We start from the raw sequence: 23,203 nt of genomic DNA on the forward strand, positions 1-23,203 counted from the left end.
TCTCTACTCCTAATCTCATTCTTAATATGGTATCAGAGCAAAGATCCTATGGGAAGGGAAAAGAAGAAGACTTTATCTTACCTCATGCCATCCATGGCTCTCTCTATTACGATTTCAGTTTTGCCGTAGAAATTAAATCCACGCCCAAATCCTCTCCAAACCCTAAAATCTCTCCCCACAATCCTAAGAATCTCTCCCTAGACTTTCTCGTATTTCTATCTCTCCTTACATCTTTTTTGACCTTTTTTTTTCGGAGATCTCTCTCTTAGTCTTGGACAACCCCTTTTTTTGTGCGCACCCTTCTCCACTCCAGATTTCTTTCCTTGGTTGTATCTTTCAAAGATCTCTCAAATCTCTCTTTCTTTTTCGTAAAACCTTGTTTTGGGTTTCCCTCAACCACAAAACCCCTAAAAACTCTAATCACACTCCATTTCTCCATCTCCCCTAGCAATTAAAGTAGTTAATCTCATATTCACACATAAAAAAAGAACTCTATGCTATCTTTCTCTCTTGCGGTGAACCTCAACCTAACTTGTATGTTCATGGTTGCCGTAAATTTGACCGGAAAAAAAAGAAAATCTTTCTCCATTCTCGGATTCTCTCTATCTGTCTATGGTGTGCGCATATGCGCACAACCCATCTGGGTTGTCTTTCTTTGTCGTAAACCCCCTTTTGGTTTGCAGTGAACCCTATTTGGCTTATTTTCTTCTTTCTCATTAACCTAATCTCTACTCCAACCCTTTATTTTTTCTTTTCTATATTTTTTAGGCTCTTTGGCTCTCCACTCAAAACTCCCACTCTCAACTCATAATCCTAAATCTCCTTTTCGACCATACTTTTTCACCACCATCCCATTTGGGGAAGCCAAATGGCTCCCAATATACCCAAACTCGCTCCAATTCTGTTTATTTTCTCTTCATTTGGGTTGTTATTCAAGGCGCGCACCAGGTGTTCGATGAAATGTCCGAGAGAGGTGTGGTGCCTTGATTGTCTTCTTTTCACTGCAAGTTGAAGGTATTCGACTTTCAACTTGAGTGTTGTATTGTTATCATGTAGTTCTTCTGTTGTCTTTTTCTTGGGGAGTGTTGTCTTGTTTTGTTTTTTTTCATGTCTGTCTTCTTTTCATGTCTCTTCGTGTTGTCTTGTTTTTTTTTTTTTTTTTTCCAGTCTACCTTCCTTTCATGTCTCTTCGTGTTGTCTTGATATTGTCCTCCTTGTCTTGTTATCTCCAGGTTTATGTAATCTCGCCCAAGATTGCCAGAGAGGGAATCGAAAGCAAGAATCGAAACGAGAATCGAAAGCGGGAATCGAAGGCTCCCAGGGAAGAATCCTGCTCAAGGTTGCCAGAGTGGGAATCAAAAGAGGGAATCGAAACGGGAATCGAAGGCTCCCAGGGAAGAATCCTGCTTCCTTGGTCTCGCCCGAGGGGGAGTGTTATCTTCTTCTCTTTATGATCTTCGTTCGTCCCCTTAGTGTTGTTATCGTCTTCCTTGTTTCTTTTTTTTATCTTATCCGGGCTCATGTAGTTTCACCCGAGGGGGAGTGTTGTTGTGCTCCCTAGTCAGTCATTGTCTTTTCGGCTTTATGCCTTATCCCCTCTTTTCCGGGCGATGGTTTCCATATCCATCGTTGGTCGGCTCTCTTACAGGCGACGGTCTTTTCCCATCGACCTCTATTTTCCGGGCGATAGTTTCCCCATCATTGGTCGCCTCTTCAAGCGACGATATTCATGTCGTCGATCTTATCTCCAGACAATGGTTTTCCCATCGTGGATTGGTTATCTTCTCCTTCATTTTCCGAGCGATGGTTTCCCATCATAGGTCGGCTCTTTTCAAGCGACGGTGTTCAAGCCGTCGACCTAGTCTCTAGACAATTGTTTCCCCATTGTTGGTTGTTTATCCTTTTTCTCTCTATCCCTTCTTTCCAGGCGACGGTTTTCTCTTCGACCTTGTCTCTGATGGTTTCCCCAATTGGTTGTTATCCTCTTCACTTAGCGTTGTGTTGCTTCGCCGTTGTTCACTGTACGTTCCTTTGTTGTGCCCCTTTTGCTTGCTGGATCGTAGTTCTTCCTTCCATGGCGCCTCCATTGCTCATGATATGCGGATCTGTTCGCCGTGCTCTCATTCAGTGGGAGGCCTCGTTTGATCGCTCTTGCTGTTGTGCTACTTCAGGGGAGCTGCTCTGTTGAATAACATGTATTAGGGGTATTTTAGTCATTAATTATAGTGTAGAGGTTATTGTAGTCAGTGTACATTGTTGCCTAGTTTGGGCCTATATATACATCATTTATATGAGGAGCTCCCTAGTGGAGACTCTCCATCCTTCACTCCTCTTCTTCTTCCTCTCTAATCCTAATCCCCATTTGTAACATTTTATTAAAGCAATGATCCTAGGGAAGAAAGAAGAAGAAGAGTTTCATCCATCACGCCATTCTCATTTTCTCTATCTCTCTCGCAGGCTATTCTCTTGGTTTTATTTTCTCTTTTTTGGAGTTGCCGTAAATCCCAAAAGAAAAAAAGAAGGAAAATCTCCTTAGTTGCGGCAACCCTTGCTGAGAACCCATTTTGGGATCTTTCCAGTTTCTTTTACCTCTCTTTATGCTTCAAATCCTTTCCTTCTTTCATGTTTTGAGTCTCTTTCCCCATCCACCCCATCCTAATCTTTGTCCTTTCTCCTCTCGATTCTGTCTTTTGTGTTATATCCAAGGTGTATACCAAGTGTTTGGTGAAATGTCTAAGAGAGGTGTGGTGCCTTGAAGTCATTCATTTTTTGTCGAAACCCTCGTGTAGTTCCATGGATGGAGTGCGTTGTATCCTTGTCTTGTTGTTCTCTTATTGTTAGCTTGTTGTTGCCTTATGCTTGTCATGTTGTTGTTTTCTTATATCTCTTTCTTTCCCTTGTCTTCTATTTCTTTTGTGTGATGTCAAAGGCGCCCACTAAATGTTCGACGAAATGTCCGAAAGAGTTGTGATATCTTGTTTGTCTTCGTTTCTTTGTGTTCTTCTCCAAGGTGCCCACCAAGTGTTCAATGAAATGTCCGAGAGAGGTGTTGCGCCTTGTTTGTCTTTGTTTTTGTTGCAAATTGAAGGTATTCGACCTTCAACTTGAGGGGGAGTGTTATCATGTTGTTCTTTGTGGTCTTTTCTTGAGGGAGTGTTATCCTCTTTGTTGTCTTAGTATTGTCTTCTTGAGGGAGTGGTCTTATTTTCATGACTCTTCGTGTTGTCCGGTTTTACGCCTTATCTCTTCGTGTGGCCTTGATATTGTCTTCCTTGTCTTGTGATCTCCGGGCTCATGTAGTCTTGCCCAAGGACAGTACATGATGTTCTCCTTATGTTCTTCGTCATGTGTCTTCTCTTTCATGTCTTCTCTTGACATAGTTTTACGCATTAGTTTCCGGCTTTATGTAGGGTTGCAACTCGGGTCGGGTCGGGCCGGGTTTTTTTTTAGAAAACCCATGATTCATAAACCCGGCCCTACCTAAGATAGTTCCCCGGGTCGGGTCGGGTCGGGTTTTTCCATGTTGTCGCGAAAAATTATCTCTTTTTTGTTCCAAATTGTCCTAATTCACTCTAAGATTATCTAAAAACCTGATTTATGCTGATAAGATTATCTAAAAACCTGATTTAAACTTATCCTAATGCACGCTAAACTATGTCCATGTGACAAATTCACCCTAAACCTGATTTTTATTCCAACCTGTCCATTCATACTAAACCTACAGGTTTAAATGGTTAAACCTGCTCATTTAAACATGGTGATTGAAACCCGATGGCTTGTCTCTGTTTTTATTCTAACCTGTCGAGAACTAACTCTTTTTACAGGATTGACTAGTTGTGTTAGATCCAACAATTGGGAACAAATGAAGGTGTAAACAATGTAAAGGAACATGGGGCAGATAAATTATTAAAACTACACTTCTTATCATGATACTGAAGAACTCGGAATAATCTGCAATTAAGGTACAACGAGTCAATTTCAAAATTGCGCTTTGATTACCATAAAAATAGAAGGGCATACTGTAAATTTGATGGCAATGATTTGAGAGTTGAACACAATGAATATCAGGCAACCCAAGAACCGACATGAATCATCCATGGTCACGTAATAACATGTGTATTTAATGATAAACCAAGATGACGTAGTATGAAAACATTGGAAATGAAATCAAAATCAAAACTTCTGCCCAGAAAATGAAATTATCTTGTCATTGATTTTGTGAAAAATCTTTGTAGTCTGACATGTGAAGATATTCATAATCCATCCCAGATTCCCAGCAGATAACAAAAATGAAACCAAGCAACACAAAACAAAAATCACAAAAAAAGCAAACGAAGAAAGAATAAAGAATAAAAGAAGAAATAAAAATTAGCTCTCATATCCTCATCTCTGTTTTGATCCCTTATCATCTTAAGAATAGCGTGTATACTATATTGCCTTTAATGACATTCAATCATTGAGCCAAAAGGAAAACCCTTAAAAAATTCTATTTTCCATGGTAGCTAACATAGGGGGGTTTTTTTTTCTTGCTTTTCTGGTATCTTTCTCTTCTCTTATTATTGTAGATAAGAAGAAAAATGTATCAATCACGATTTATTCATAAACATGGATAAAAAAGATTCATCATCAACTCCATTGTTAGTTGTTACCAACGAAAAACAAAAAAGAACTGCCAAAAGGAAAATATCGTACAAGAAAAGAACAACCTAGAAAGAGGGTTTTCAGATTTTTTGGCAAATCATTGCTGCAGAGAGAGAGAGAGAGAGAGAGAGAGAGAGAGAGAGAGAGAGAGAGACTTCTAATCTGACTCGACCGGAGAGGGAGAGAAGACGAGACGATCGCAAAGCTTCGCTGTTGCAGAGTCTCGCCGGGAAAGAGAGGGAGAAACGAAAAGTAGGGTTCAGGTTTGGAAAGGAGGAAAGAGATGAAAAATAAGATCCGTTGTAGTGAAAAACAAAAAGTCGGGTAAATAAGTCGGGCCGGGTTTTCCTGCTTTAAAACCGACCCGACTCGAGAATAAATCGGGTTTTTGAAATCCAAAACCGACCCTACCCGAAGCCTGTGATTTTGAAACCTGCCCCTGTGTATTTTCGGCTCGGGTTGACGCGGGTCGGGTAAAACCCGACCTAAGTTGCAACCCTAGCTTTATGCCTTATCTCTTCGTGTTGTTTGGCTTTATGTCTTGTCTCTTACAGGCGATGTCTTCGTTTTTCCACCGACCTCTCTTTTCCGGGCGATGGTGTCCCCATCGTTGGTTGGCTTCTTTCAGGCGACGATGTTCATGTCGTCGACCTTGTCTCCAGATGATGGTTTCCCCATCGTTGGCTGGTTATCTTCTCCCTCATTTTTCAGGCGATGGCTTCCATATCCATCGTTGGTCGGCTCTCTTATCGGCGACGGTCTTTTTCCGTCGACCTCTCTTTTCCGGGTGATGGTTTCCCCATCGTTGGTTGACTCTTTTCAGGTGACGATGTTCATACTGTCGACCTAGTCTTCAAACGATGGTGTCCCCATCGTTGGTTGGTTTATCTTTTCCCTCATTTTCTTCTTGTCTTAAGGTGATGATGTTCATGCCGTCGACCTAGTCTCCAGACGATGGTTTCCCCATCGTCGGTTGGTTATTCCTTTTCCTCTCTCCATCCCTTCTCTCTAGACGACGATTTTTCCATTGACCTTGTCTCTGCTGGTTTCCCCGTGGGTTGTTATCCTCTTCAGTTGGCGTTGTGCAGCTTCGTCGATGTTCGTTGTATGCACCGTTGGTGTGTTGTTTGCTGGATCGTAGTTGTTCCTGCCATGATGCCTCCATTGCTCGTGATATGCGGATCTGTTTGTCGTGCTCTCATTCAGGGGGAGGCCCAGTTTGATCGCTCTCGTTATTGTGCTACTTCAGGGGAGCTGCTCTTTTTGATAGACATTGATCTCGGTCATGTTTATTGTGGTCGCTGCTGTCCTTTTTAGTATTATGCTTTCGTTATGTATTCGCCACACCAGCTTGAGGAGTGTTATACCAAGCTGGATGTGTGTATGTGCTTATTGTACTTATTTTATATATGGTCTTTTATTGTACTTTTTAGTTGTTGTAGTTCTTTGTAGCAAGCTAGAGCTTTATATTATATACACTCCAGCTTGAGGGGAGTGTTGAATAACATGTATTAGGGGTAGTTTAGTCATTACTTATAGTGTAGAGGGTATTGTAGTCATTGTACATTGTTGCCTTAGCTTGGGCGCATATATACATCATTTACATGAAGAGCTCTCTAGTGGAGACTCTCCATCCTTCACTCCTCTTCTTCTTCCTCTCTTTCTAATCCTAATCCCCATTTCTAAGATGCTCTTTTTATGGCCATTGATCACGATTCTGTTTATTGTGGGCGCTGCTGTCCTTTTTAGTATTATGCTTTCATTATGTATTCACCACACCAGCTTGAGGAGTGTTTTACCAAGCTGGATTTGTGTATGGGCTTATTGTACCTTTTTGATGTATGGTCCTTTTTTGTTGTACTTTTTAGTTTCTGGTGTAGTCTCCCTTGTAGCAAGCTGGAGTTCCATAGTGTATACACTCCAGCTTGAGGCTGGGCGTTGAAGAGCATGTAAGGGTAGTTTAGGTATTACTTGTAGTAGTGAGGGTATTATAGTCTTTGTACTCATGTTGCCCTAATGGGCCTATATATATACATCATTTACATGAGGAGGTCCTTAGTGGAGACTTCCCAACTTCTCTGCTCCTCTTCTTCTTCCTCTCCTCTAACCCTAATCTCATTCTTAACAAATACATTAGATTATGTTGTTCTTCTCTCGCTATATATATATATATATATATATATATATATATATATATATATATATATATATATATATATGAGTATATAATATTCTGCTACCTTTTTTTAACATCCACCCCCTTATGTATTTTTTCATTTGTCTCTTGCAGTATTTTGTAGAATTTCCAAAATGCTCTTTTATGGTACAAAATTGCATAAACAAGTCGAGAACATGGATGAAAGACACGAATGTGGAAAAGAGAGAGAGAGAGAGAGAGAGAAGTGGAAGACATAGAGGGACAAGACATCTCTAAGGGTTTTGTGAAAAACTATCGGAGTTGTTCTTCTCTCGCTACACACACACACATAATGAGTAGATAATATTTATGCCACCTTTTTTAACATCCACCCTCTTCTGTATTTTTCATTTGTCTGTTGGAGTATTTTGTAGAATTTCCAAAATGCTCTTTTATGGTACACAGTTGGATAAACAAATTGAGAACATGGATGAAAATCACGAATGTGTAAATGTGTGTGTGTGTGTGTGTGTGTGAGAGAGAGAGAGAGAGAGAGAGAGAGAGAGAGAGAGAGTCTAAAAGCAAGGTTTTAAATTTCGGGTTCAGAATGCGTTTTGTTCCTCCCCGAAATTGGAAATTTCGAAATTTCGGACGAAATCAAATAAATACTATTTTGTCCCGTACAAAATTTCGGCTAAATTACCTAAATTTCGGGATAATACTAAATAATGAATAAAATCCAGATTTTTTGGTGATAATCCTTAAATTTTGGGGGGAAAATGAAATTTCGATCGAAAATTTGAAATTTCAAAAATTTGTAACGTTTCGAGTTTACCCAATTTCGGTTTCGGTTTCAACTGAAACCCTAAAGTTTGGACCGAAATTTCGGATTTCGGTCTAAATTTAAAACCTTGACTAAAAGTGGAAGAAGTAGATGGACATGACATCTCTAAGGGTTTTGTCTAAAACTGTCGGATTAAGTTGGATATGGTCTTTGATGATGAGATTGTTTGATTCAACTGGACCTTCACCTTGCCTCATCCAATTTCCTTAGTCCCCCATCTCTTGAATAACAATGGAACCTTTTTTTCCCATCTGGATTCGATGCCGTCTCTATCATCACATAAGGTGGGGGTCATCGCTTGTGGTCTTGGCCATGGACGTCAAGCTCGCCCCATGTGGGTGGTACCAAGTTAATATTCTTCCCATTTCGTTTCTCATGATGGGTGGAATTTGAAACTGCACCAAAACAGAAAAAGAAAGAGTCTTATCTTCAACATTATTTTCTTTGGGTCTTGATTTCTACCTAAAAGCCCTTCAAGGTAACAAAAAGCAAAGGAGAGATGAAACAATTCACTTTCTCAGGCTCGTTTTAGTTCCAGTGTGCTATGTTTATAGAGCTGGTATACTTCTCTGTCCATCTCTCTCTCCCCTATTAATTATTGTTTCAATGATTTAAAGGTGGGAGGATATTGATAGACTGTTTTGGCCATGGACGTCAAGCTCGCCCCATGTGGGTGGTCACAAGTTAATATTCTTCCCATTCCATTTCTTATGATGGGTGGAATTTGAAACTGCACCAAAACAGAAAAAGAAAGAGTCTTATCTTCAACATTAATTTCTTTGGGTCTTGATTTCTACCTAAGCCCTTCAAGGTAACCAAAAGCAAAGGAGAGATGAAACAATTCACTTTCTCATGCTCGTTTTAGTTCCAGTGTCTGCTATGTTTATAGAGCTGGTATACTTTTCTGTCCATCTCTCTCTTCCCCTATTAATTATCGTTTCAGTGACATAAATGTGGGAGGATATTGATAGACTGTTTCCCCAAGTTCAATTCTTGGTGGATCTTTTATTCTCGTTTATATTTCTTTTTCTATTGAATGGTTATGTTTGCAATGCCCGAAGAACCAAGAGGAACTGTGCATAGAGATCTCCCTTTATGACACTTCCATCATCTGAAGAGATGCCAAGGTCAGGAGATAAGTCTTCAAATTGTTCGGCACTCATCTCCAGGTTGTCAGTCTTGATTTCTTAACGCCCTCACTCCAACACTTGGTCATTGCCAAGCATGGCACCACTCATCTCCATCACATCCCCTTTTCTTATCTCCCCCCTCTCCCTCTTCTCTCCCTCTTCTCTCTCTCTCTCTCTCTCTAGTTATGATGGGGCACAAATACGGCTACGCTCCCAGATATCGCCACGTGTCATCCATGCACGAGCAGAGCCCAACCATCATGAAGAAGGGTGTTGGAAAACGGCAAAGACCACACATTCATGACACGTGTCGCCCTCTCACCACCCAGGCCTCATCATCACAAATTAGGGAAGGAAATGGCCGCCAAAGCCACACGCGCCGGCGAGGCAGAGGGACGGCCCAATCCTGCAAAGGAAGTTTTTCCCTCCATAATGATGAAAAGGGCCGCACACCTCCCTTTAAAAGGGGAGGGAAAGGAAGAAGAAGGGGACCCTTTTTCCTTTTTACCCCCGAAAGCAGGGAATTCACCCATCCTCCACCCCGCAATACCGGAAAAAGAGGCGAGGCAACAACAGAGGAGGCCAGGAATCCCATCCTGCCCTCCCTGCTAGTCCCCTCCGACTCACTCATTTATGCACCCAGAAATGTCCCCGCGCACCGGCCCTGGTAACCCTGATCAAAACCCCTTCCCTTTCTAGTTGTTCTTTATATTGACTGGTCGAAGGATCTGACTTGGGTGTCGAAGTGGTCGTCCGGGACCCACCCCGGACCCCCTGACCCCCTTTTTGTTTGTGATTGCAGACCCCGCGGAGGCCCTCTACCGACCGCGCGATCGCAGACCCGGATCCAGACGCCATCATATTGGCGCCATCCGTGGGACTCGTCGAGTAACTGAACGCCTTATGGCGATGAGAAACCACACCCAACAGCCAGAAACAGGGGTAATAACCAGGAGTCAGGCCCAGCGCGCACAAGCCAGCTCCTCAAGCTCCCAAGAGCGAAACTCACCGCCTTCGGACCGATCCCGACCCTCCTCTAGCACGCCGCAGATGGTCCCCACCATGGAGATGTTCAACGAACTTCGCAACGAACTACTCCAGCGTTTGCCTCTTCCGGCTTCGAAAAAGCCCGGGACGACACAGGACCGGACAGAAGCCTACGACGAAGGCAACGAGGAACAGTCAGGGGAACGACATCCCCGGCGAAAGCGAGCACCGACTCGCAGAACGCCGTCCCCATCAACAAATAGCCCCTTGCCCCACGCAGCCGGGGGACACCAGCGAGGCAGCAGGAGACAGGTTACTAACAGCCGCGCCCCCCCTGTCCAAGATACCCAGCTCCGGGAACCGCCCTTGGCTCGGGCAGAAGAAGTTGCAACCTCGGCACAACCGCCCAGCTTGGATCCAATAGCGGACCTGCAAAGGCAAATCCGAGAGGTAAAACTAGAAATGAAAAAACCCTACGCCCACGGCATCCTCGATGAGTGGGAAAGGGAAACGGCATCCCCGTTCACCTCAGAGGTCTTAAAGACCCCCGCAGAAGCAGGCACAGACCTCTCCCGCTTCGGTCTATACGACGGGAGCACGGACCCCCTCGAGTTCCTCCAGACTTTCAAGAGAGTAATGACGCTTCGAGGCGCGTCAGATGGATTCATGTGCAGAGCCTTTGCATCCCTACTAAGAAAAACCGCCAACGACTGGTACATGAGATTGGAGCCCGACTCCATCGCATCCTTCCACGAATTCGGGCGAAAGTTCAGCACAAGGTTCGCCAACAACCGCCTCCGCCATGATCCTGCGGACGCCCTCCTAGCCCTCCGCCAAGGCAGAAACGAGACCCTAAGAAACTTCATGTTGAAGTTCAACGCCGAATTGGCCCAACTCTCCAACATGGACGTCCAGATAGCGGTCGCCACACTAAAGCATGCCACCACCGATCCGAATCTTAAGCTGCACCTCACCCTCAAGCCCCCGCGGGACCTATAGGAGCTTGAATCAAAGGCTGATAAGTTCGTCCGAGCAGAAGAAGCCTGCGCTCGAGAACAGAATCGGCCCGGCCCCGACGAAAGAAAAAGCGACGGCCGAAGGGCCATAAGGCCACGAACCGATGAAAGACAGACGGGCCGTAACCCTGTCCCCGTCTTCGAAAGGCTGGGAACCGCCCCGCTAAAGTTCCCCCTCTCCCACGTTCTATCAGCTATTAGGGATCAGGGTCTCCTGACCCCCCTCAAGAAAATGGCCACAGATCCAAAGAAGAGGTCCGCCAGGAAATTCTGCGAATTCCACGGGGACCACGGCCACGAAACTGACCACTGCTTCCACCTCCGCCTCCAGCTGGAAAGGCTGGCCGAAGAAGGACACCTAAACCAGTACCTCAGGAGTCCTGACAAAAGCCCATGCGAGGCCCAGCGCCCGCTCGACGAACCCAGAGGTAGGCATTGGTCACCAAACCGCCGCCGGTCCACAAGCCGACACCGTTCCCCCAGTAGGCATCACTGACGAAGCCGACGCCGATCCCGCAGTAGACACGACACGAGCCGCCACCAGCGCCCCCGAAAAGGTGAGCCCCCCGAACAGCCACAGGCTCGCGAGCAACCGCCTACCATCATAGGAAAAATCAATATCATCGCAGGTGGGCCCGCGGCGGGAGGGCCGACAACAGCCGGTCGGCGGGCATACGCGGAACGGGTATTCTCCATGGATATACCTTCCAAGAAGGCCCGAACAAATCCGCCCCATGAAAACCAGATCATCACTTTTTCCAACAAAGACCTCGACGGGCTACAAGTCCCGCATGACGATGCACTGGTCATCAGGCTAGTCGTCGCCAACTTCGATATAGGAAAAATCTTGGTGGACACAGGAAGCTCCGTCAATGTGCTACACCTCGAAACTTTCGAAGAAATGAAACTGGGCAGGGAAAGCCTGGGACCCGCGGAATTCTCCATCTACGGTTTCTCCGGGGCATCCGTACAGGTAGACGGCAAGATCGACTTGCCCGTGACTTTCGGGGCGTACCCCTTGCAGAAAACCATCCTGACCACCTTCCTGGTCGTAGACATACCGTTCACCTACAGCGCCATCATTGGGCGCCCTGCTCTCAGAGACTTGGGAGCCGTAGTCTCCACCCCCCATCTCAAGATGAAATTCCCCACTCCGGACGGAGTAGGAGAGGTCAGGGGACAGCAAATGATAGCACGCCAGTGCTACGCGGCAAGCCTGAGAGGAACCAACGCCCCAGCCGAAAACTTCACAATCGGCAGTGAAGACCCTCGGCAGCGGGCTCGCGCAATCAGAGGAGAGCCCGCCGAGGAGCTAGACTCCATCCCCCTGACCCAAGATCAGCCGGAGAGACAAGTCCGGATAAGTTCCATGTTAACAGGCCCCCTGCGAGACCAGATGATCAACTTCCTCAGAATAAACAAAGACATGTTCGCATGGTCCGCCAAGGACATGCCCGGGATACCCATGGAAATGGCCGTCCACGAGTTGAATGTGAACCCCGCCCTTAAACCCGTCCGGCAGAAAAAGAGGAACTTCGCAGTAGAGCGCCAAACTCACATAAAGGCCGAAGTGGAAAAACTGCTACAAGCCGGATTCGTCAGGGAAATCCAGTATCCCGAGTGGCTGTCAAACGTCGTGATGGTCAAGAAAGCTAGTGGAGGATGGCGGGCCTGTATAGACTTCACCGACCTCAACCGGGCCTGCCCAAAAGACCCCTATCCCCTCCCGCGCATCGACCAACTCATCGACGCCACCTCCGGACACGAACTTCTCACCTTCTTAGACGCGTTCTCAGGCTACAATCAGATCAAAATGCACGAGCCAGACATCCCGAAAACAGCGTTTATCACCGATCAGGGCGTCTACTGCTACACTGTCATGCCCTTCGGGTTAAAAAACGCAGGTGCCACCTACCAGCGGCTCGTGAATAAGCTATTCCAAACGCAAATTGGAAGGAACGTAGAGGTGTATGTCGACGATATGCTGGTAAAAAGCCTGGAAGCCGCCAGACACATCTCCGACCTTCAGGAAACTTTCGACACCTTACGACGAGCCCGAATGAAGCTGAACCCCGCGAAATGCGCCTTTGGGGTAACTTCCGGAAAGTTCTTGGGGTTCATGGTCAGCCAAAGAGGGATCGAGGCCAACCCAGAAAAAATCCAGGCCATCCTAGACATGGAACCCCCAACGACAGCAGTAGAAGTACAGAGGCTCGCAGGACGGATCACGGCCCTCGGCCGATTCATGCCCAAATCAGCAGAGAAGTGCCAACCCTTCTTCAAACAATTAAAAAACATACGGGAATTCGAATGGACCCCGGCCTGCCAAGAGGCCTTCGACTCTCTGAAGCAATACCTCCAGACACCGCCCGTACTCGCCAAACCCGAGCCGGGGGAAGAGCTATTTTTATATCTGGCCGTCAGCCCCACGGCAGTAAGCGTGGTGTTGGCCAAACAAAGCGACAAAAAGGAACACCCTGTGTACTACGTGAGCAAGACTCTCCACGGTGCAGAAATCCGATACTCGAACATAGAGAAATTCGCCCTCGCAGTCGTCAGTGCCGCTCGAAAGCTCCGCCCCTACTTCCAGGCCCACCCCATAGTCCTGCTAACCGACCAGCCCCTCAGGAAGATTCTCCAAAAACCAGAGACCTCGGGTAGGATGGTAAGTTGGGCCGTCGAGCTGGGCGAGTTCGACATACAAGTCCGCCCAAGGCCGGCTATCAAATCTCAAGCCCTCGCTGACTTTATAGTGGAATTCACGGCCCCGGCCGAAGAACCAGCCACAATGGGGAGCGGCGAGGGCCCCACTGCGCACACGGTTTGCTACGACGGGATGCAGGACTCCTCGGAACACAACAACGAAACCCCTTGGATCCTGCACGTTGACGGCTCCGCCGGCAATAAAGGACACGGAGCGGGAGTGGTCCTCCACGGCCCAGAAGAGTTCACACTGGAATATGCCCTCAGGTTGGATTTCAAAGCCTCCAATAACGAGGCCGAATACGAAGCCTTACTAGCAGGACTAAGTCTAGCCGCGGAGCTCGGCGCGGGCAAGTTGAAAGTCTATAGCGACTCACAGCTTGTCGTTAACCAAGTAAACGGAATATACAAAGCCAAGGGCTTCAGAATGAAAAAATACCTCCACAAGGTAAAAGAGAAACTGCAGGGGATGGGAGAGGTAGAGATCCTCCAGGTGCCGCGAGACATGAACAACCGAGCGGATGCATTATCAAGAATGGCCGCCGAAGAGACCCATGACTTCGGCACCGTGCTCACAGAAATCCTACCCCACCCCAGCATCGACGAGATACAAGTTCTGGAGATTCCACCGGGGCCAAACTGGATGGACCCCATCATACGATACCTGAAAGACGGTATACTACCCGCAGATAAGCTGGAAGCCCGCCGCCTAACCGCAAGAGCCGCCCATTACGTGGTCCACGGGCACAGGCTCTACAAACAGTCATACACATGGCCGTACCTCCGATGCCTGGTACCCTCCGAATCAGACTACGCGCTACGAGAAGTACATGAAGGGATCTGCGGAGACCATGGAGGCGGCAGGACCCTAGCCCAGAAAATCGTAAGGCAGGGCTACTTCTGGCCCACGGTCCTCAGGGACGCCAAGGAATTCGTCAAAAAATGCAGCCCATGCCAAAGGTACGCAACCACCCCCCACCAACCGGCTACACCGTACACCGCGATAGCAGGACCCCTGCCTTTCGCCATGTGGGGCATGGATCTACTCGGACCATTCCCCAAGGCCCCCGGGGGGCATACAATGTTATACGTCGCCATCGACTACTTCACCAAGTGGGTTGAGGTCAAAGCCGGGGTGAAACCCAATTCCAAAGCGACGGAGAAGTTCTATCACGACGTCGTTTGCCGTTTCGGCATTCCAAAGACCCTTGTAATAGACAACGGTCCCCAGTTCGCAAGCGCCGAATTTGGCAGATTCTGTGATAGCCTAAGCATCGAACACCGTTTCGCCTCCGTAGCACACCCGCAGGCCAACGGGCAGGTCGAGGTAACCAACAAGATTTTGCTACAAAGTCTCAAGAAGAGATTGGGAGAAGCCGGAAAAAACTGGCTGGACGCACTCCCTAGCGTCCTCTGGGCCTATCGAACAACACCACGGACCGCAACTGGAGAATCCCCTTTTAGCTTAACCTTTGGGGCCGAAGCGGTCATTCCGCTAGAAATTGGCCTCCCTAGCTTCCGCACCGCGAATTACGACGAGCAGGGAAATTCCGAACTCCTCCGGAACAACCTCGATCTCGTGCTCGAGAAAAGAGAGCAAGCCCTCTTCCGAACCGCCTCCTACCAGCAAAAGGTGGCACGATACTACAACGCCCGGGTAAAAAAGCGTTCGGTAAAACCCGGAGATCTGGTGCTACGGCGTGCGGAGGTATCAGACCCCCGCAACACGGGTAAGCTCGCACCCAAATGGGAAGGACCGTACAAAGTCGTTCGAGCACTTCGACCCGGGGCCTACCAACTAGAACGCCTCGATGGGACCCCGGTCCCTCGCAGTTGGAGCATGGACAACCTCCGAAAGTTCTATCAGTAAAACGACAGGGTAAGTTCCGTGTCTTTCTTTTAAAAATATGACAAGTGTTTTGGTTTCCTTTTTTTGTGTTCTAGAAGCAAAGATGTATCGTTGTCAACAAATTAATGGAAAAGCACTTCTACAAAAGCAGCGTACATCTCCACTTTCCGGCCCACGATAAATGAGGGACCCGAAAGAAAACAGGGAGTGAGACAGAGGTAACATCGGGGCCGATCCCCCCGAGAATACCCTAAAACGCTCCCCATGAAAAAAAAGACCTCCCCCTTCAAGGGCAGGCGGGACCCATTAACCCCGAACTGATCATTCGAGGGGAAGATAGTCCTCCCATAAACAGACGCCCTACGGGGTGCACTAAGAATACCCTCACCAACAAAATTCGCAAAAGCCTGAGGACCAACAGCAAGAACTCGAAAACCTCGCAGCGCATCGTATATATGCAGAGATGTCAATACGGTTACATACCAAACAAAAAAATAGGTAGTTCAAAAGTTATTACAGACCAAATAACCAGGAACATTAAAAGAAAAGAGCAAGCCCCCCGAGGCATTCACAACATCACTGGGCCCCCTCGGAAGTCTCGGCAACTACGCGATCCACCGGGGCGGCCACCTCCTCTCCTACCGGCTCCACCACTTCCGCCGGTACCGGCAAAGGATCAACCTCAGACTCATGCATCAGTTTATCGAGAGGGAAGGAAGGATCGACCTCTTGAACGCGCCGCCGGCATTCAGCAAACGCATCAATCTCAATATCCACGCTGAACGCAGCCGCAGCCTTAAAAAACTCCGCAGAGTCGCGCCATTCCTCCCGTGCCTTCGCCAATTCCCGGGCATGAGTTCGCTGAGCCAGCACCAATTTGTCCGACGCACGGCTCCTCCCCTCCACAGTTACCCGGAGATCTTCCCGGAGTTGAGCAACAGTGTCATCAAAGGTCGCTCTCTCCGCCCGGGCTCTGTCCAATTCCTCGCGTAACTGCCGGTTTAGCTCCCCCGCAGCACTTATCTCAACCTCATCCTCAAGAAGGCACTGCACCATCCTCCTGGCATAACTTTGGGACTGCAAAAGGCAAGTTATCAGAAAACTTCCAACATGCAATCTCGAAAACAGCGAGGAGAGAAAAATACCATCAGAAAACCGGCCACCCGTTACTTACGCAGGAAGTTGATTGAAAATACTGAGCCCCCAGGGCCCTACGATCGTAGCCCTTCAGCTCAGCCTCGTCACAAGGGCCCGGCATACACCTCCACAAGATGGAAAAAAACCACGTTCGATGGCAAAGAGCTCGGAACCCGTCATAAAGGTACAACCAGATACCCCATACAAAATACCACCGGGCCAAAATATCGAACGCAGCGACAAGGGCTCAGAAACGCGCGAGAAAGCAAGCATGTAAAAGAAAAGCAAACACGTAAGGAGAAAACACACATCAGAAACAGGAAAAAGAAGGGCGCCATTCATAAACCACTTCCTCCTGGCCCAAAGGCCTACAAAAAGGGGAGTAAGGACAATAGGCACGCAGGCCCGAAGCCCCCAAGACCCCTAAGACAAAAAAAAGAAAGCGCAAAGACAAGAGGCTTCCTCAAAAAATTCTGAAATCCCACCGCAATCAGCTCAGAGGGACTGGCCGCTGAAAGAGTTTTCCGCATCAGAAAGCTCCCTATCACTCTGTTCCTCGTCCGAAGAGCTTCCCCAACGCCGATTCCCAGCAAAACGGGCCTGGTCATTTAACCAACGCACCCGGTTCCTCAGCAGATCGTTCTCCGCGCGCAAAGCAGCAATCTCCCGATCCATGTCCCTCATCCGGCTAAAAACCTCCATTCCCCTACGATGGACGCAGGAAAAGAAGGAACAGTTGCAGTGAATAAACGCTTCATGAGACTCCCTCTCGTGCGGGGGAGGAGGATGATCCATGTCCCCCTCCGGAACCCCTCGCTGAGGCCCCAGCCCGCCAGAGTTTGCCTCGGGGTTATTCGGACGACTCCCGTCGCGATCAGACCTACGATCGCCGCTCACAAAGAGACCCTGGAAAGGCGACGACATCTCGGACAAGCCTGAAGAAAGGCCGGAAGAAATCAAAAAGGCAAAGAAGAAACAAAGGGCGATCTTCCTGACTTCAGGAAAGCTCACCCCTTATAGAACCCTTATAGGAAACCCCGGTGTGAAAAAATGAAGCACTTACTACCCGCGTGTTCGTTTCCTACTGAATAACCAAGCGGCGCCTCGGGAAGGAGCCGCCGGACAGAGCAGAATATCCGCTCGCACCCCAATGCTCCCATAAACGCCTTCACCACATTATCCTTTAACTACGCCAACGGGCCCGCTCCCCGAGGCCAATCAATGGACTAAAGGTCATATCACGATAACATACAAAGACGGCGCTATCACCGAAGCACGCCACGTGTCGCCCCCAGATCTACATAAAGCCTAACCTTCATAAAGGAAGTAGAGGGTAAAGGGCAAGATCATACGAATTCGACACGCTTCGCTATCCCGACCCCACGCAGGTTCGGGCCTCAGAAAAAAAAAAAAAAAAAAAAAAAAAAAAACAAAAGAAAAAGAGAGAGCGCCCGGAAGGGTCGGAGCATCGCAAATCCTTGCAAACACAGAGATTCTCCATCACAAGCCAAGAACAACATTAAGAGATACGGCCCAAATACACATAAACTACCCATTGACATCCTCCTGGCTCATAGGCCTACAAAAATAAAGGGAAACCAAAAAAACAGCACAGGGCACGCAGGCCTCAGAAATCCCCGCCAGAGAAGGGGATAGACACGCAGGAAAACATAGAAAGCCAAAGCTTAATCGGAGAACGACTCCTCTCCAGAGGAGTTCCCCTCCTCCTCCCAAGAGGTCTCCAGCAGGGGGTCCACCTCATATTCCAACAGCTGCTCGTTGAGAAGATGAACTTTCTTCTGTAGAACCTCGTTCTCCCGCTTCAAGTCCTCGATCTCCTGACCCATCTTCGAAACGTGTCCACACAGTTCCGTTCCCTGACGATAGGCTCGAGAGAAAAACGACCACTCCCGGGCAACGCGGGACCTGGACAATCTGTCCTTCCTAGGCAGGGAAGAAAGGCGAAGGGGGGGGGAAGCCCGACGAAGCGCCCGGGCCCCTCTTAGCCTTCTTCCGACGAGCCACGAGATCCTCCCCCGGATCGGAGGACAAGTCAGGGTCGCTCGACGACTCCTGGAGGAAACAGGCCTTGCCCCTAACTCGTGAAGAAGAGCCAGACATGTTGCTGGAGAATATACGAAAAGAACCCCTACCGCAAAGGAAAGAAGAAGAGCGACGAAGAGCCACAAAAAGGCACCAGGGTAATTCCCCTCTTTTAAACTCGGGAAAGAAATCCTGGTGCCTCGAGACAACGCAGCCTTCGTAACGACGCTGCCGCTTCCCAAGGACAGCCGCCGGATAAAACGGCACGTCTCCTCGCACCCCGGAGCCCTCGTAAATATCCTCATCATGACTTAGCTCGAACAAAGCGTTACTCCCTTGGCCCATTCAATGGACCAAAGGAGTAAGGGGGAGTTATGATGGGGCACAAATACGGCTACGCTCCCAGATATCGCCACGTGTCATTCATGCACGAGCAGAGCCCAACCATCATGAAGAAGGGTGTTGGAAAACGGCAAAGACCATACATTCATGACACATGTCGCCCTCTCACCACCCAGGCCTCATCATCACAAATTAGGGAAGGAAATGGCCGCCAAAGCCACGCGCGCCGGCGAGGCAGAGGGACGGCCCAATCCTGCAAAGGAAGTTTTTCCCTCCATAATGATGAAAAGGGCCGCACACCTCCCTTTAAAAGGGGAGGGAAAGGAAGAAGAAGAGACCCTTTTTCCTTTTTACCCCCGAAAGCAGGGAATTCACCCATCCTCCACCCCGCAATACCGGAAAAAGAGGCGAGGCAACAACAGAGGAGGCCAGGAATCCCATCCTGCCCTCCCTGCTAGTCCCCTCCGACTCACTCATTTATGCACCCAGAAATGTCCCCGCGCACTGGCCCTGGTAACCCTGATCAAAACCCCTTCCCTTTCTAGCTGTTCTTTATATTGACTGGTCGAAGGATCTGACTTGGGTGTCGAAGTGGTCGTCCGGGACCCACCCGGACCCCCTGACCCCCTTTTGTTTGTGATTGCAGACCCCGCGGAGGCCCTCTACCGACCGCGCGATCGCAGACCCGGATCCAGACGCCATCATCTCTCTCTCTCTCTCTCTAGTGGAAAAGATACCGATGAGTAAAAGGGTATTTTTGACATTTATGAAGAAAACCTTAAATGATTATAAATACGGAATTTAAGGGGCAACTGAATGAGATGAATGTGTGTGTGTGTGTGGGATCGTAGTTCGGGACAGGAGCTCGTGATTCTCAAGCTGGACTTTGAAAAAGCAAGAGAATGGAATTTTATATCCCGCATGCTGGTTTTGGCCCGAAGTTCTTTTTATTGATCCAGCCTGAGCTGGTGCATCTCCATCCTCATGCGGATCATGCCTACAACTTCCTGGCTAATTTTGGCTTTGGCGCGCAGAGTTGAAGTCTAGAGTAGACTCCCTGATCTCTTTCTCAGAGTCAGTGATTGAATTACAGGGTACCATCTGCCCTGAGGCCATAGAGAAGGCCAAGAATGCGAGGCTTTTAGAGGTGAAGACCATGAGAAATATGAGAAAAGATTAGATGTGAAAACCGTGTGTGTGCGTGTGTGTGTGTGTGTGTGTGTGATGTAAAAGTAGTCTTGAAAGGATTAAAAAGGCTGTGTGGAGGCACTTAAGTACAGTTTCATACAAGAAGAAGCAATGGGCTCATCAAAACAAAGTTAGCTGAGGATTTCAAGCAAACCCTTGGCATCCTCAAGTGTTATTTACTCCCTTTCGCACTCCCTCTGAATGATTGCATAAAATAGAGTCCACACTAGACTGGCTATTTGACAAGTCTCGAACTTCCCCTTTCAGTTCTTAAATTTCATCTTTCCCCAATCTAAGATCGTTACTATTTTTTGGGTATTTACTCAAGAAGAATTTAACTCCATCGAATCAATGTTTGGGTCCCATAAAGGTGAATATTATGCTTTCGAAGAGCCTGACAGGTATTATTTTGACAAAAAGAGAGCCTAGGAGGTATACCTTTTCGTAGTTTCTTTTACATACTTCAACTATTTGTTTTCAATAAATCAATCTCCTTATTGAAATGGAAAGGCAGGACAAAGCATATTCAATCTCTAGGATGGGCAGGAGTGCAAATACGGCAATGCAGGAGCCCAGCCCCAGTTAACAAAAGAATTTGCATGAGCCTGCCTCTCTTTAGGCATCCTAAATATCATGGTGCCATACCATATCTATCAGAAGCCACATTAATCCTCCACAAGAAGTCAATTCTGTTACTTCCCAGCAGATTGCATTGAGGAACTCAATTGCTCTGAACAACAAAATAACTATTTCTAAATAAAGCTCCATTAGCTTTAAGGAGTTTCACCAAATATTGTAGCTTTCCATTGTTTATCATTAGTTAGTCATGTATTTTGCATACATCTGGGACCCACCATCTTAAAACACCCATGAATCATGTGAACTGTGGTCGCTTCTTATCTTAGGCCATATTTGGGTGCCACCAAAATTGGTCCTTATTTGCATATAATATCATTGTAGTTTAATCTTATTTACAAATAGGGCATTAAGGTCTCTTTGGAAGCCATTAATTATATCATTTCTAAATATATTAGAACCATTATTTGTAAATAATCATATTTAATTTCGAATTCATTTGCATATATTATGCAAATACTTTAATATAAATAATTTTTGGAGGCATCTAATGGCCAATGATCATATTTAACTATTAGTCATGAACAATTGAAATGGGCATGTGTTCTATTTGAATTACCGAACTTGAATTGTGGTCTCTTAGACTTGTGGTCTATGAAGCACGGGTGCGGGTGCAGGGTGCGGGTGCGGGTGCGACACGACACGGGTACGCGGGTACGTGATTTTCCAAAAAACTTGGGTGCGGGTGCGTTCGGGTGCGTTGAATATAATAATATTTTTATTATTTTATTATATATTTATAAAAATGGAAAAGAAAAAGGAGAGCAATCAAATAACAATAACATTACCAAAATGGAAAATTTTAATATTACTCTTCATTTCATACGTGATTAAGTTCATCATTAAAGCACCAAAATAACATAAAGCACCAAAATAACATAAAGCATCAATGCATCATCAATTCTTATTCCTAGAAGTCCGTCGCCTCATCTCCAATATCGACAACATCGTCCTCTACGTCGTCGGTAAAAACAATGGACTCCAACTCCGGCTCATCCAAAGAAAGACTAGCAACTTCAAGTACCCCTACATCCTCGAAGGAATCAAATGTATCGCCACCTATGTCCCACATCTTTGTCTCTCCTTGTTTATATTGTGGAGTTTGTCTTGAGAGAAGCCGAAGATTGCTATGAACGAAAACTAAATCTTGAGCTCGTTGTGGAGTTATCTTGTTCCTCTTGAGAGAATGCACAAAAGAGTAAGTGCTCCAATTCCTCTCGGCACAAGATGACGATGAAGGTTGCATAAGAATCTTCAAAGCTATGCTTTGAAGCATAGGGGCACATGTACCATGGATGGCCCACCACTCATGAGGCTTGATAGTGAACCGTTCATTGATGGAATCAACATCATTGAATAATCCGGACTTCATGGAGAATTTGGCGAACTCCACATTAGCTCTCGTGCGGTCCTCAGAATTGGTGACGTACCTCTTGAAGCACTTTATCCTCTCGGTATAAATTTCTGCATCCTTATGTGGAGGCACCCGACTCGAATCTTCATTGAGCCATTGCTGACTATGATACCTTTAAGAAAGGAAAAACTAATTTAGGTTCAAATTTCTAGTCAAAAGTTAGAACTTAGAAATAAATATAAATAGCTAATAATCTAAATAAATTTAAAGTCACCTAACCTTGGATTCAATGAATGAGCCAAGCAATGAAGTGGAGTGTTGCTCTTGTTCCAACGAGCAACAAGAATCTCGTGCACCACGTCAAAAAATTTGGACTCCTCTTCTTTCCTCTTTCCTTCCTTCCTATATATCGCCGCCCTTACTTTCTTTATCATGGTATCCCACAAATCATAAACCAAGTGAAGGCAAGGCGTATCCCTCTCACACTCTCTAAGCATGTCATAGATGGGGGATGTAAATGCGAGTATGTAGTCAATAGAATCCCACCATACGTCATCTAACACCTTCTCTTTTACAAACCTCGCTTTCCCCGCGTCATCCTCTCTATAACAAGTCCATTTGTCGCTAATAACCATTGCTTGAAGACCTTGCTTTAAGAGTTTCAATCTCTTAAGCATAACAATAAAACTCGCGAATCGAGTCTCCGCCACGGAAAGCAATTTCAAAGTGTTGAACTCGTTGAATATGGCTAGTCTCATGGAATGATTCATTATGAAATTCTTAATGATGCTAGCATCTCTCGAAACATCCGTTATCCAACTACATTCGTCATATGTAACTTGATTTGCTTCCACATTCTTCGCCGCACATATGTTCTTCAAAGCAAGGTTTAGGGTGTGCACCACACATGGGGTCCAAAAGATGGAAGGAAATTGTGCCTCAATAAGTTGCCCGGCCGCCTTACAATTTGCGGCGTTGTCGGTAATTACTTGGACAACATTTTCATGCCCAACTTTCATAATTACCTCCTTCAACAAGTTGGCAATGAAATGTTTGTCCTTTGTCTCCCCCGAACAATCTACCGCCTTGAAAAACATAGGGCTATCCTCGGTTATCGCCATGAAGTTAATGAGAAGCCTCCTTTGTGAGTCACTCCATCCATCACTAACAATGGTCACCCCTTTATCCTTCCATGT

General features: G+C 46.8%; 1 non-coding gene and 1 pseudogene across 2 annotated transcripts in view; one reads left to right on the forward strand and one right to left on the reverse strand.

Moving 5' to 3' along the window:
• LOC143856252 (protein yippee-like) overlaps positions 1-23,203 on the forward strand; it is a 58,353-nt pseudogene that overhangs the window by 30,384 nt on the left and 4,766 nt on the right. The window lies entirely within an intron of this gene.
• On the reverse strand, positions 4,180-4,280 carry LOC143856863 (small nucleolar RNA R64/Z200 family). Its single transcript, XR_013238405.1, has one exon. It is a non-coding gene; the product is annotated as a small nucleolar RNA R64/Z200 family (small nucleolar RNA).

Source organism: Tasmannia lanceolata, unplaced genomic scaffold, assembly GCF_043159265.1.
Source record: "Tasmannia lanceolata isolate RefF3 unplaced genomic scaffold, GAP_Taslan_0.1 ptg000023l, whole genome shotgun sequence".
In the NCBI taxonomy this organism is placed as follows: domain Eukaryota; kingdom Viridiplantae; phylum Streptophyta; class Magnoliopsida; order Canellales; family Winteraceae; genus Tasmannia; species Tasmannia lanceolata.